At 36.0% G+C, this 10,651-nt stretch overlaps 1 long non-coding RNA gene across 1 annotated transcript; it reads right to left on the reverse strand.

The window, feature by feature from the left end:
* Nucleotides 1–2,080: 2,080 nt before the first annotated feature.
* On the reverse strand, nucleotides 2,081–4,652 carry LOC136285903 (uncharacterized). Its single transcript, XR_010719585.1, has 3 exons — nucleotides 4,566–4,652; nucleotides 2,880–2,964; nucleotides 2,081–2,137 (listed from the first exon to the last, which is right to left on the reverse strand). It is a non-coding gene; the product is annotated as an uncharacterized lncRNA (long non-coding RNA).
* Between the last annotated feature and the right edge of the window lie 5,999 nt (nucleotides 4,653–10,651).

A 10,651-nucleotide genomic window follows, 5' to 3' on the forward strand; every position in this document is an offset into this window, starting at 1 on the left:
AACTTAATGTTTTAACATAAATAGTGTCAAGAATATATCTTTCCTGATTGATATTACCACTCATTTCATTTTAAGAAAAAAACTACTTAGACACACAGTATTGATTGCTACACAGGAAGAGTGCAGAAGATGTAATTGTGGGTAATAAAATAGATCTTGGTAGTAAAACTCAACTAACGTACAAGCAATGAACAAAAGTATTTGACCGTCCCAAAACAAAATTAAAAGAGAATTTCTTCAAATGCAAACACAACATATCCTTAGAAGACAGGGAACATGTAAATTAAGTGAATTTACCTATTTTGGCTGTATGCAATCATGTAGGGACATTAACAAGAAAATAATATTGAATCTATAAAATAGAATATTAATAGTTGATATCAGTTCAAACACTAGACTCTGCATCTTCAATTCAAATTTTATTTTTTGCTACTAGAATGTAGATTTGAATACTGAAAATATTTCAGAATAATAAGCAGTTGATTAAAAGCCTCTAAAGCAAAATACTTTAAAAAATTTGTGCATATAAACTTAAAAAATTGAGAACTTTCCCAGGCAACTTTACCTCATTCTAAAATGCAAAGGAAACAGAAACGTGAGAAGATTGAAAACAGCTAAAATGAAATCATCTTCTGTGACAGCTGTTGGATAATACTGAAGTGTTGGAAATTTCAGGCAGAGTGACTTGAACAGCATAAATAACCACAAAGGTCATTCAAGGACATTACAGCTTTCCTTCTGCCCATGTCACTTCTGGTGTTCTGGGGAGAAAAAAAAAATGTATGTTGTTCTGCAATTAGTTAATAAGATACATAGATTTTTCTCCTTGCAGCTCATTAAGTTCACCATGACTAACTTTTCTAGTGCTGCTAATCCAGAATTTAATATGAAGGAATTGATTTTTTTAGTTAGCATGAGTTTGTTAAACTGAAGGGAGTCATTATCTCCTTCTCCTTCTGTATCTATTACAGCTTCAAGCAGTGCTTCTAAATAGAGTGTAACTACACAGAAAGCATCAACATCACACTCAAGCAGTGACAGGTAATGTGGAAAGAGATCCATTCATTTTGACATCAAGGTTTAAATCTCAACTAGCCTTGGCAGGTTCCTTCTGCGGGCCACTGAAAAAAACAGATGCTTCCAGAGGGTGATTGACACCACAGTGTAAGTCACTTCTCTCTGGTCTCCATAGACCACAGGAGACATCCTCTGAAAGCATCCATTAGTTTTCACTGACTTCAAAAGCAACTAGGGTGACAAGTACAGACTTAAACATAATCTTTCACATATTTAAGGCTGGCTGAGGTGTATTTCTGCACTGCTAGCACTAAAGCCCTCTAAATATGATGATTGGAATTGGCTGGATTAATGGGTATTTGAAGCCGTCTCAACACAAATATAGAAATCCAGATCAAGTCTAATTGAACAAAACCTTCAGACTGCACACATTTAAAGCCTAAATATATTTTCAGCTTATGCCTTTTTCATTCATTTTATATTTGATCTTGAACGTTATCCGTTCTTTTTTCTCACAAATCTAAGCATAGAAGACCCCCATGTTTTAACATCTTCTGCTCTTTGTAGAGGCACTCTATTTTCAACTACATTTTAGCCTCATGCCTGCTATAAAGTGCTCTACAAAATAATTGGTATTAGTTATGAAAGGTTTATTACTCCTCTCTTCTACCCAGGAAAATCTCTATAAGGCATGCACAATTGTTTAATTTGGGTATGTTTTCTCATACTGTAATGTAGCATCACTACAATACACCAGTTTCCTATGGAAAACAAAAAGAACTATCCAGTCCTATTTTCGTTATATAGAGGTTTTAGAAAGATTCTTTATTGATCGGTATTCAAATATATCAAAAGTACTTCAGAAATGAAAAGGAAAAATAATTATTTCTTTATGTGCTATATAGACCATAAAGGGGAGAAAAAAGAAAATATTCACTCTTTCCACATCAAATGAAGAGAAACATTTGGACTACTTACCAGTTGCTTTGTTTTTGTCTTTGGGTTCATGCAGCACAATACAGAATTCAATGCAGAATATATCACACGCTGATGAAATTTACTTGCAGTGAGTAGTATGAAAAATAACAAAGCATTAATGCCCTGCACTGACCTCTTGCTTCTGCATGAGTGAAACAATGGAGAGAGAACATGAGTTATTTCTATATGTTAAAGAAAAACATCTTGTGCCCATTCATTGCTCTAAACTTTGATGAGAATTCAGAGAACACAATTTAAAGGGAACCTCACAGTACTGGAAGGCCACATGAGAAGTTCTCATCATTGTACTTTGATGATAGACAGATAGATTAAACATATAGATATAAAAACTGTGATTTTATTAGAGAAGAAACAGCTAATGGAGTTTACTTCACAAATTGAAGTGCATCTTCACAGTGTTCAGCCACACTCTTTCTGACATAGGAAATGTTCATGGAACTGCTACTTTTGCATTCTACTGCTTGTTTACTAAATATACCATTAACTCTAGATTATATGTTTTCACACACTGTTTTATACTATGGATTATCACAATTTCACTTCTGATGCTTTGCTACTGGAGGGCAAAGAAGGAGCTCCCATTGCTGCAAGTTAAAAGCCAGGAAAAAATGAAAATGCAATAAGCAGCTGTAAGTACATTTTTCCCCTGCATTTTAGCTGTTCCCTCTGACTTGCTCTTTCTCTTTTGCCTTTGAAATATAAAATAATGTAATTGCATTCATGTCACAGGAGCTATACCAGAATTGGTGATATATGATGTGTTTTACCAGCTCTGCAATACCAATTTATTAGCAGTCTTTAACTTTACAAATCACCCAATATTTGAATAGATGATTTAAGAACACTTATGTAGGTTTATTTACTCAGCAAATTGCTTGTGGACTTAATAAGGAATTCAAGCAGTTTCCTTAGGGTGTCCTGTTGGGAACTTGTTTTCTCCTATTGTCCCTGAAACAGAAAAAAAGAAAAGTCTCTTGAAGCTCAGAGGTATCAACACATGCATACTCAATTCCACAACGTAACTTACCCAATAAAATAGCATTAGGGAGTGGTGCAGTGGCACTGACTGTTCCACCACTGCACACGGAAGGAATGATCACGTAAGTGCAGGACCAGCACAGCCCTCAGGCCAGTGCTGCACAGAATTTGGCTGCAGGATTTAACAGAGGAGCCTGTGGCAGCTCCTACTTCATACTGGCAGTTCCACTCCCTGACTGGCCTTGCTTTTATCCAACTGTGCAGCTGTAAGCCTCGCACAAACATCTCTCCTGTCTGAGAGCAGAAATTATGACTAGAGCTCTTTCCATGTAGGAACACAAGGAGTGGCTCAAAGGATCCAAAGGGGAGAGTGTGTTCTATGGATGGGGTCTGCATGGTGTGCTGCACAGGGGCTGAAGAGTCATTCAGTGCTACACCACCTAAAGGGATGTAAAGATTACCTATACTCTTCTCTTCTTGTAGTCCTGACTCTGAGAAATACCTTTTTTATTGATACTTTACACAGCATCAGTGGCTTTCTTACTGGGGTTATGGTGGGCTGGCAAGCATCTCCAGATACAAACCTTTTATCTTGACTTAAAGATAAACTTCCTCATCTTAGTATGAGAAACTTACTTTGGTAATGCAAAGGTTAAAATTAATACAGATGCCTCATTTGCTAATTAAATGCCCATTACAAAATTTCACTCTGAAATAAATGAAAATACATTAAATTGAGGGGATCAGGAACAGAATTGAACACAATTTTTTCTTGTCCGTATTTTAAGAATTGTATAAAGGAACACGTAAGACCCAAAACCAAGAGAAATAAAGACAACATACCTAGTCCTGCTAGGTATGTCTCCAAGTTTAACCCCAACTTTAGTTAAATCAGTGGACTTAAATACAAGTCTTCAAAGTGAAAATAGCAGAAAAAAAGCATTCAAGTAAAGGACAACATGCAATATTCTTAATTTTGTCATGTGCAAATCCTTGAGAAGGGAAGACCTCCAAACCCACATCCATAATTTTGAAAGCAACATCCATAAAATCAAAGAATTGCATTTTTCATCTTCAAATGACCGAATTAGCATAATTAGTCCTAATTAGCATACTTTATCAATGTAATAATTTATAGGAGAAAAAACCCTTATCATCCTCTCCCAGTTTGACAGAGAGAAAGGGAGGAACAATAAGACCCCCCACAAAAAGTTTCTATTGCCAGTTTAAAGTGTTCAGTGCAATTTTGCTTGTTGAGACCTTTAAAGAACAATAGAACACAGTGAAAGTGGTTCACAGAAATGCTTCTAAAATTTGTTTTTGGTAGAGGCAGTGTGTCCTTTCAATAACCTGTGGTAGAGGAATGCACAATCTAGAGATCTGCTTTGTTTTTTCTTTTGCCTGTTTGCATAGTGTGTAGAGTATCCCTTAGCAGAAGAAGGACTTGCCATTAGTTTTACAATTGAAGCAAGGGATATATTCCTGATGAAAGAAAAGCATTACAAAGCAAATATCATGAAGGGGAGGGTGGAACAACCGAGGTAAGCCTCCTGCTGTCTCCTTTTTCTTACCTGCTCAGGGATACTTCTAGCTGAGGCTGGATGTACTTTAAATGCAAAGAACCATGCAGGGGAAAGACGAGGAAAGTCCATCTTTTCTGTTAAAAGCAGTTACACAATTATAACTAGCTGCTTATACTGGCTCAGTGCCCAGCATGATTAATGATGCTTTCAAAATGGTTTTAGAGGACCACTTAAACTTGCTCTTATGAATTTCGAGTCTGTCAGTTTTCCAGTGCTTAGCCTGTTTATTTGACTGCCCCGTTGCTCAGAGCAAACCATCAGGCTAAGACAGAGGAATTTTCAATTTATTAGTTTATATGCTGTTAGATGGAAAAAAATCTGCAAAAGCACATAGAGGTATGGACCTTGGACTGGTGTCAGTAGTGATAAAATAAGTTTTATTTGGTGTCTGATTATTAACTATGTTGATCAACATATTCCTGGTGTACACAAAGTCTGTGAGCGAAACTTCCTTCCTCATTTTCCTCGTGTACTGGAAGAGCAGGAAATTGTGGAAAGGTGGGCCAACCAGGAAATAAGTCATTGCATGTGCTTATGTTCCAGTGTGAATTGATCCATGCTTTTAAAAAACCAGACTGTAGTACTTAGCTTTATTCAAGTTCTTCCATAACTGATGTAGTGCACAGTATTGACAGTCCCTACAATAATTACCATTTGAAATAAGGCAAAACTATTTGAAATTATTAATTCTTCACAGAAAGAGGAGGCAGATAAAAGAATATTATACATTTTATTCTACATCTTTTAAAAGACAATTTTCTCTGTGCCTAGGAGGACATTAGCACCAAAAGAACTCTCCACTTCCACATCTATCCAGCTCTGCCCAATATATAGAATGCTGATTAGAATATTTCTAGAAGCCCCAGAGGGAAATCCTTTTTTTGGTTTGTTTTTTTGTTTGTTTGTTTTTTGTTTGTTTGTTTTTTCTTTCTTTTTTTTTTTTTGTAACTGTCTTAGTTTCAGTGTATTGAAAATGTTCCCAAATATGTCTGAGATGCACAAATTTTATTTTAAATTGAGAAGCAAGCTTGCTCTTGCTCTGTATTTCCACAATTCTGGATCATTAAAATAGCAATTTTCCTACCAGTTCTTTTGATTATATAGGTGAGAGACCTGATAAATTCTTCATTATTTCAGACTGGGATGCAGAGATCATGCTATGCAATAAGTATATTTCAAGGAGAAAAAGAGGAAAAAATCAAAAATAATAAAATAATTGCAATTATAATTCTCCACAAAATTTCCTAGATTTAATTTGGTAAAATAATTTCCTAGCAGAAAAATTAAAACATTTTATTATTGATACTTTGTACATATAATTCAAGAAATCAAATAATTTCAAATGAAAAACCAAAATATTATTGTGCCATAACATTCTTAATATTAATGTCTTAAGTGTACACCATCACTTCTTCTTTTTTCTTAATATTTCAAAATTTTCACTTCTAACGAAACATTCTAATCTTCATAAGACCCAAGTACATTGTTATAGGAAAATAATTACCTGGAAATGTTCAACAAGCTTAGCTGCATTAAAAGTACTATTCAGCAGTGACATAGTTTAGGTTGAACAACTTGTTCCCTAAACTATCAAAGCAGAGGATATATATGCCGGCAGAAAACATTTATCACTCATTTAACAGCTAATTAGCAAATTCCTTAATTTGCTCCAGTTCTACTGAGATTTATCTGGGAAATTTACATTGAAAGAAAATCTTGCTTGGTTGATTTGTGTTTTGAAGTTTTGGAAGCAATAACTTGCTGTTTCTGGGGGGGAAAAGGAAAAGAAAAGAAAAAGAAAAGAATAGATAAGAGAGATACTCCTCTTTAACTGTAAGTGAAATATCCACTAATCTACTGACATATTTATGTCCAATATTCCAGCCTCAGAGAGAAGAAATAATCAACTCTAGTCTCCCCATACCCCAAAGAAAGGATTGCAAATGGACAGCATTAAGCCCTGCATTTTATTAGCAAATTTGTATATAAAAATGAGGTAATAAATAAGGAAAGCAAACAAAATCGTGACTTCATCACAGAAAAAAAATATTCAAGGCTAATTTTAAGGGCGAAAAACTTAGTACTAATTATACACTTGCAGAAAAACATAAGTCAGAGATCTTTCATATGTAAGGTCTTTCCTCAGGCATAAGAATTGAGCAGAAAAGTGCAGAAACAAAAAAAAGAAAAACAACATATCAAAGTATTGATCCCTCATACCTACACTGAGAGCACAAGATGAATTTCTCCCTAAAGAGCTTGCTTTGGGGGGGGAAGTGTTAACTTCCTTTGCAGCATGAAGGATTTCGGAAAAAAGGGCACAACTTCTGAACTTTGCAAGATGAATCCAAGAATACACTGTCTAAAAGCAGTAATGTCCAGAAATTCACTACCAGCTGCACAGTTTATAAATCAAGTTGAAAATTAGATGTCTAGGTCTCCAAACTGGCAAAAGACAGATGCAATGTTAGAACTATGCATTGCTTTTAGGCTTTCACTGGAGAATGTATATCCAAGGGAAGAGAACCAACTTTGAAAGCAAAAAAAAAGTAAGCAGTGACAAAAACATTTTATTAGATGTGTCACATAAGGATGAGGCAGGATTCCAATGAATAAAGCAAAAATATATAATTTATATTAAAAACTAAAGAACAGTCAGAAAATAAATCAGCTGGCAGTAATAGATGGAATCCATTAAAGGAAAAAGAGTGGGTTTCCCTTTCCAGAGATAAACACTACTGAAACCATAAGGAGGTTTTCCTACCTTTGCAGTCCTTGTTTTCTAAAGTTCAAACATGTTAAGAAAGTTGTTAAAAATATTGACAGATCTTTTTTAAAAAAGGCCAGGGGCTTGCTAAACAAGTCCATGTGGCAGACATTGATATGAGTGCTTTCAGTTAAAGGTAAAGAGAGCAAAAGATCATAACAGCTATGGGTTAGAGCTTTTCCTCTGTGGCACAAGAGACTGTGGCCATCACAGGGATTTTATGCATCACAGAGAGGCATGTCTTCCCTGCAAAATATCTCCTGATGACATATTGACTGGGCAGTATTTTAGAAAAATCTGTTATTGAAACACAGAAAAGTTTCTAAAATCATTTGAACAAGGAGAATGGGTGTGCAAGCACAGAGTAGTTCCTCTATTTGCCTGGATTGGAGTCCTGGTTAAGGAAGGTTCCAAAACATTCATCATTTCAAGTGAAAACAGAACTCTAACTCAACTTTTAAAAAAAATATATGAGAAGAGACATGAAAAAAGTAATTTTAATGTGGAAGATAAAGTGGTAAAATCAATTATTTTCAGCTACACAAAAAATCATTGCTCATCTTATCAATATTTATATGATGCATATGCTTCTTTCAGTGAAAACAGGCAATATTATCTTCATTAGAAAGAGTATTTCTGAGGATAAAATAGTAGCAACTTCTTAAAACAATAAACATTCAAGAAGAAGCATGAGATGGCTTTGTATAAACATTTAGAAGGAATGTCAGTATTCCCTTCCTTTAGACAAGATGCAAGATGCACTGGGTTTATGGCAAGGTATTAGTAGTGGGGTGTGGATGCTGAAAGCCTGGTCAAAAGAGAAAGTCAGATAGACTTTCCCAGGCATTGCGTTGGGGGAGCTATGAGAAGATGTTCCAAACAATTTTCAATCTTTGCACCTGCTGTTTTTCCAACTTGTAAAGATGTTTACAAAGAGGTGCTGGTTTGAATAACCCATGTCCAGTTGTATGGGAACAGTGTATAAAAAAATATTTACTTTCCAGTAATGCTGCTATATGCCCTCCAAGAAGATTTGGAGTCTTATATTGTTATTCGCTGTCCCTAATATATAACAATAGTGGGGGAACTGCAGGGGTGGCACCTGTGAAGAGTCAGCAGGAGATGCTCAAATGTCTGACAGAGCCAGTTCCAGCCAACTCAACATCCTTCCACTGATGTTGGTGGCACCTCTGTGACAACATATTCAAGAAAGGGTAAAAACTGCTGTGCAGGAGCTGGGATGACAGGAGTTGAGAAACTGTGGGAGGAACACCCTGCAGACACAAAGGTCACTGGAGAAGGAGAGGCAGGAGGTGCTGGACCTGAGACTCCCTTGCAGCCCATGGTGCAGACCATGGTGAGGCAGCTGTGGACTAGCAGACCAGGGCAGTACAAAATGGAGCAGAGACCTACCTGCAGCCCCAGGAAAACCCCATGCGAGAGAACACTGATGTACCTGAAGAAGGCTGCAGCATGTGGAGACAAGCCTACACAGGTGCAGTTTCTTTCTGGCAGGAGCTGTGGCTCGTGGTGGACCCACAATAAAACAGTCCATTTGTGAAGAACTGCAGCCCAGAGAGGACTCATGACAAAGCAGTTCTTGAAGAACTCCAGTCCATGTGAAGTACCCAGGCTGAAGAAACTCCTCAAGGACTGTATCCTATGGAAATGACCCAATCCTGCAGCAGAGGAAGATTGTGAGGAGGAATATGAGCAGCAGCAATGAAGCATAAGCAACTGGCCACAACCAAATTTCCCATCCCCCATGCTGCTCAAAGAAGAGGAGGTGGAATAATCCATTGGGAGAAGGGAAAGGTGAAGGGAAGATGTTCTTAACTTTGTCTTTTATTCCTACTATCCTACCTAAATTTTAACTGGCAATGATTTAAAGATGAACTGAAGATGTCTGGACAGCCTCTGTAATATTAGTGCAAATATCACAATACCAGATGTTGTCTAAATCTCAGACATCAAGACAGAAAGTATATTCCTTATTCAGAATGGCTATGGAGTTTTGGGTTTTTTCTAATTATTCCACACAAAAAACCAGAATTCACTATCATCCAGTCAAAATGCCAGATATTACCTATCATAAGTTTGCCAGCTCTTAAAGTAAGTTTGCCAGGTTTTTTTCTTATCAGAAGAAAAACAGTCATTATGATGTATAGGACAGACTGAGGGCTGGTATAAAAATACCAAAAGGGGAAAAAAAAACAAGCCAAAACAACCTTAAGGCATTTAAAAACTGTTCCAGTCACATAAATTTGACATGTGCCTTTGCATCTTTCTTCCCTGCAGGTCATTCTGTTTTAGCTGTGGAGAGAGATTTAAATTTCCTCCTTGTTTGCTTTATAAAAATAATTATTTTTCTTTGCTTTTTCTAACATGAAGTAGCATATTGTAACAAACAAGATAAAAAATGCCATTGTGTAACATGGTGACAAGGCAATAATATTTCTTAACAGAGATTTCAAAATTTAGGAAAAGGCAAGGCAAATACTTTGGACAGAAAAGTCCTGCTAGTTTCACAAAAGCCCTAGTACGTCAGTGGGTCTGGCTTCCTTAATGAGTATAACTTAGAAACTTAGCACAGTTGTGCCGTTATATTTCAATTAAACTGGCACTTTATTGTGACTACTTTTACATGAAATAGACTGAAATTTTCAGATGGATTTTTGTTGCACAATTGCAGTTAAACTAACAAAGTGTGGTACACTGCAATTTTAACTCCATTTAATTAAAATGCCTTTCTTACTAATCCATGTCCATCTGGACAAAAAACATGTTTCTGACCCTGATAAGATATAAAACTGTGAGTCAGTTAATTTGCTGCACAGAGAAAACATGCATGTAATACATACAGAATTTCTAATATATTTCATGTTAATCATGAAGAATTATTAGCTCCAAATTACAAATCTATTTTCAGGTACCAACGTGCCAAAGTCTTGGTTGCTTTTTAACCCATTAAAAATATATATATTTAGGATCCAGAAAAAGGAAAACCCCAGGTTTCAAGCTGGTATACAGTAGTCCAGGACTTGTATCTGAAGAGATCTAGGATAAGTTACTTGATCTTAAAGAAAGACAATACAAATAATAATATTTCTTGAAAAATCTTGTTAAGCAGTTCAATCAGATTTCGTGCACCAACTTATACAAAACACAAAGAGTTCCCATTTTGATTAGTGCATTGAGGAAATATAAAGTAGTAATGTGTGGAGGCTTCTGTTCTATACTGACAGCACTGGACAAGGTCATCACAAAACATATTAGTGACAAGCTGACATCATTAGACTACCAGTTT

This window comes from Chamaea fasciata, unplaced genomic scaffold, assembly GCF_029207755.1.
Source record: "Chamaea fasciata isolate MVZ Bird 193981 ecotype frontalis unplaced genomic scaffold, bChaFas1.0.hap1 SCAF_2, whole genome shotgun sequence".
NCBI classification, from domain to species: domain Eukaryota; kingdom Metazoa; phylum Chordata; class Aves; order Passeriformes; family Sylviidae; genus Chamaea; species Chamaea fasciata.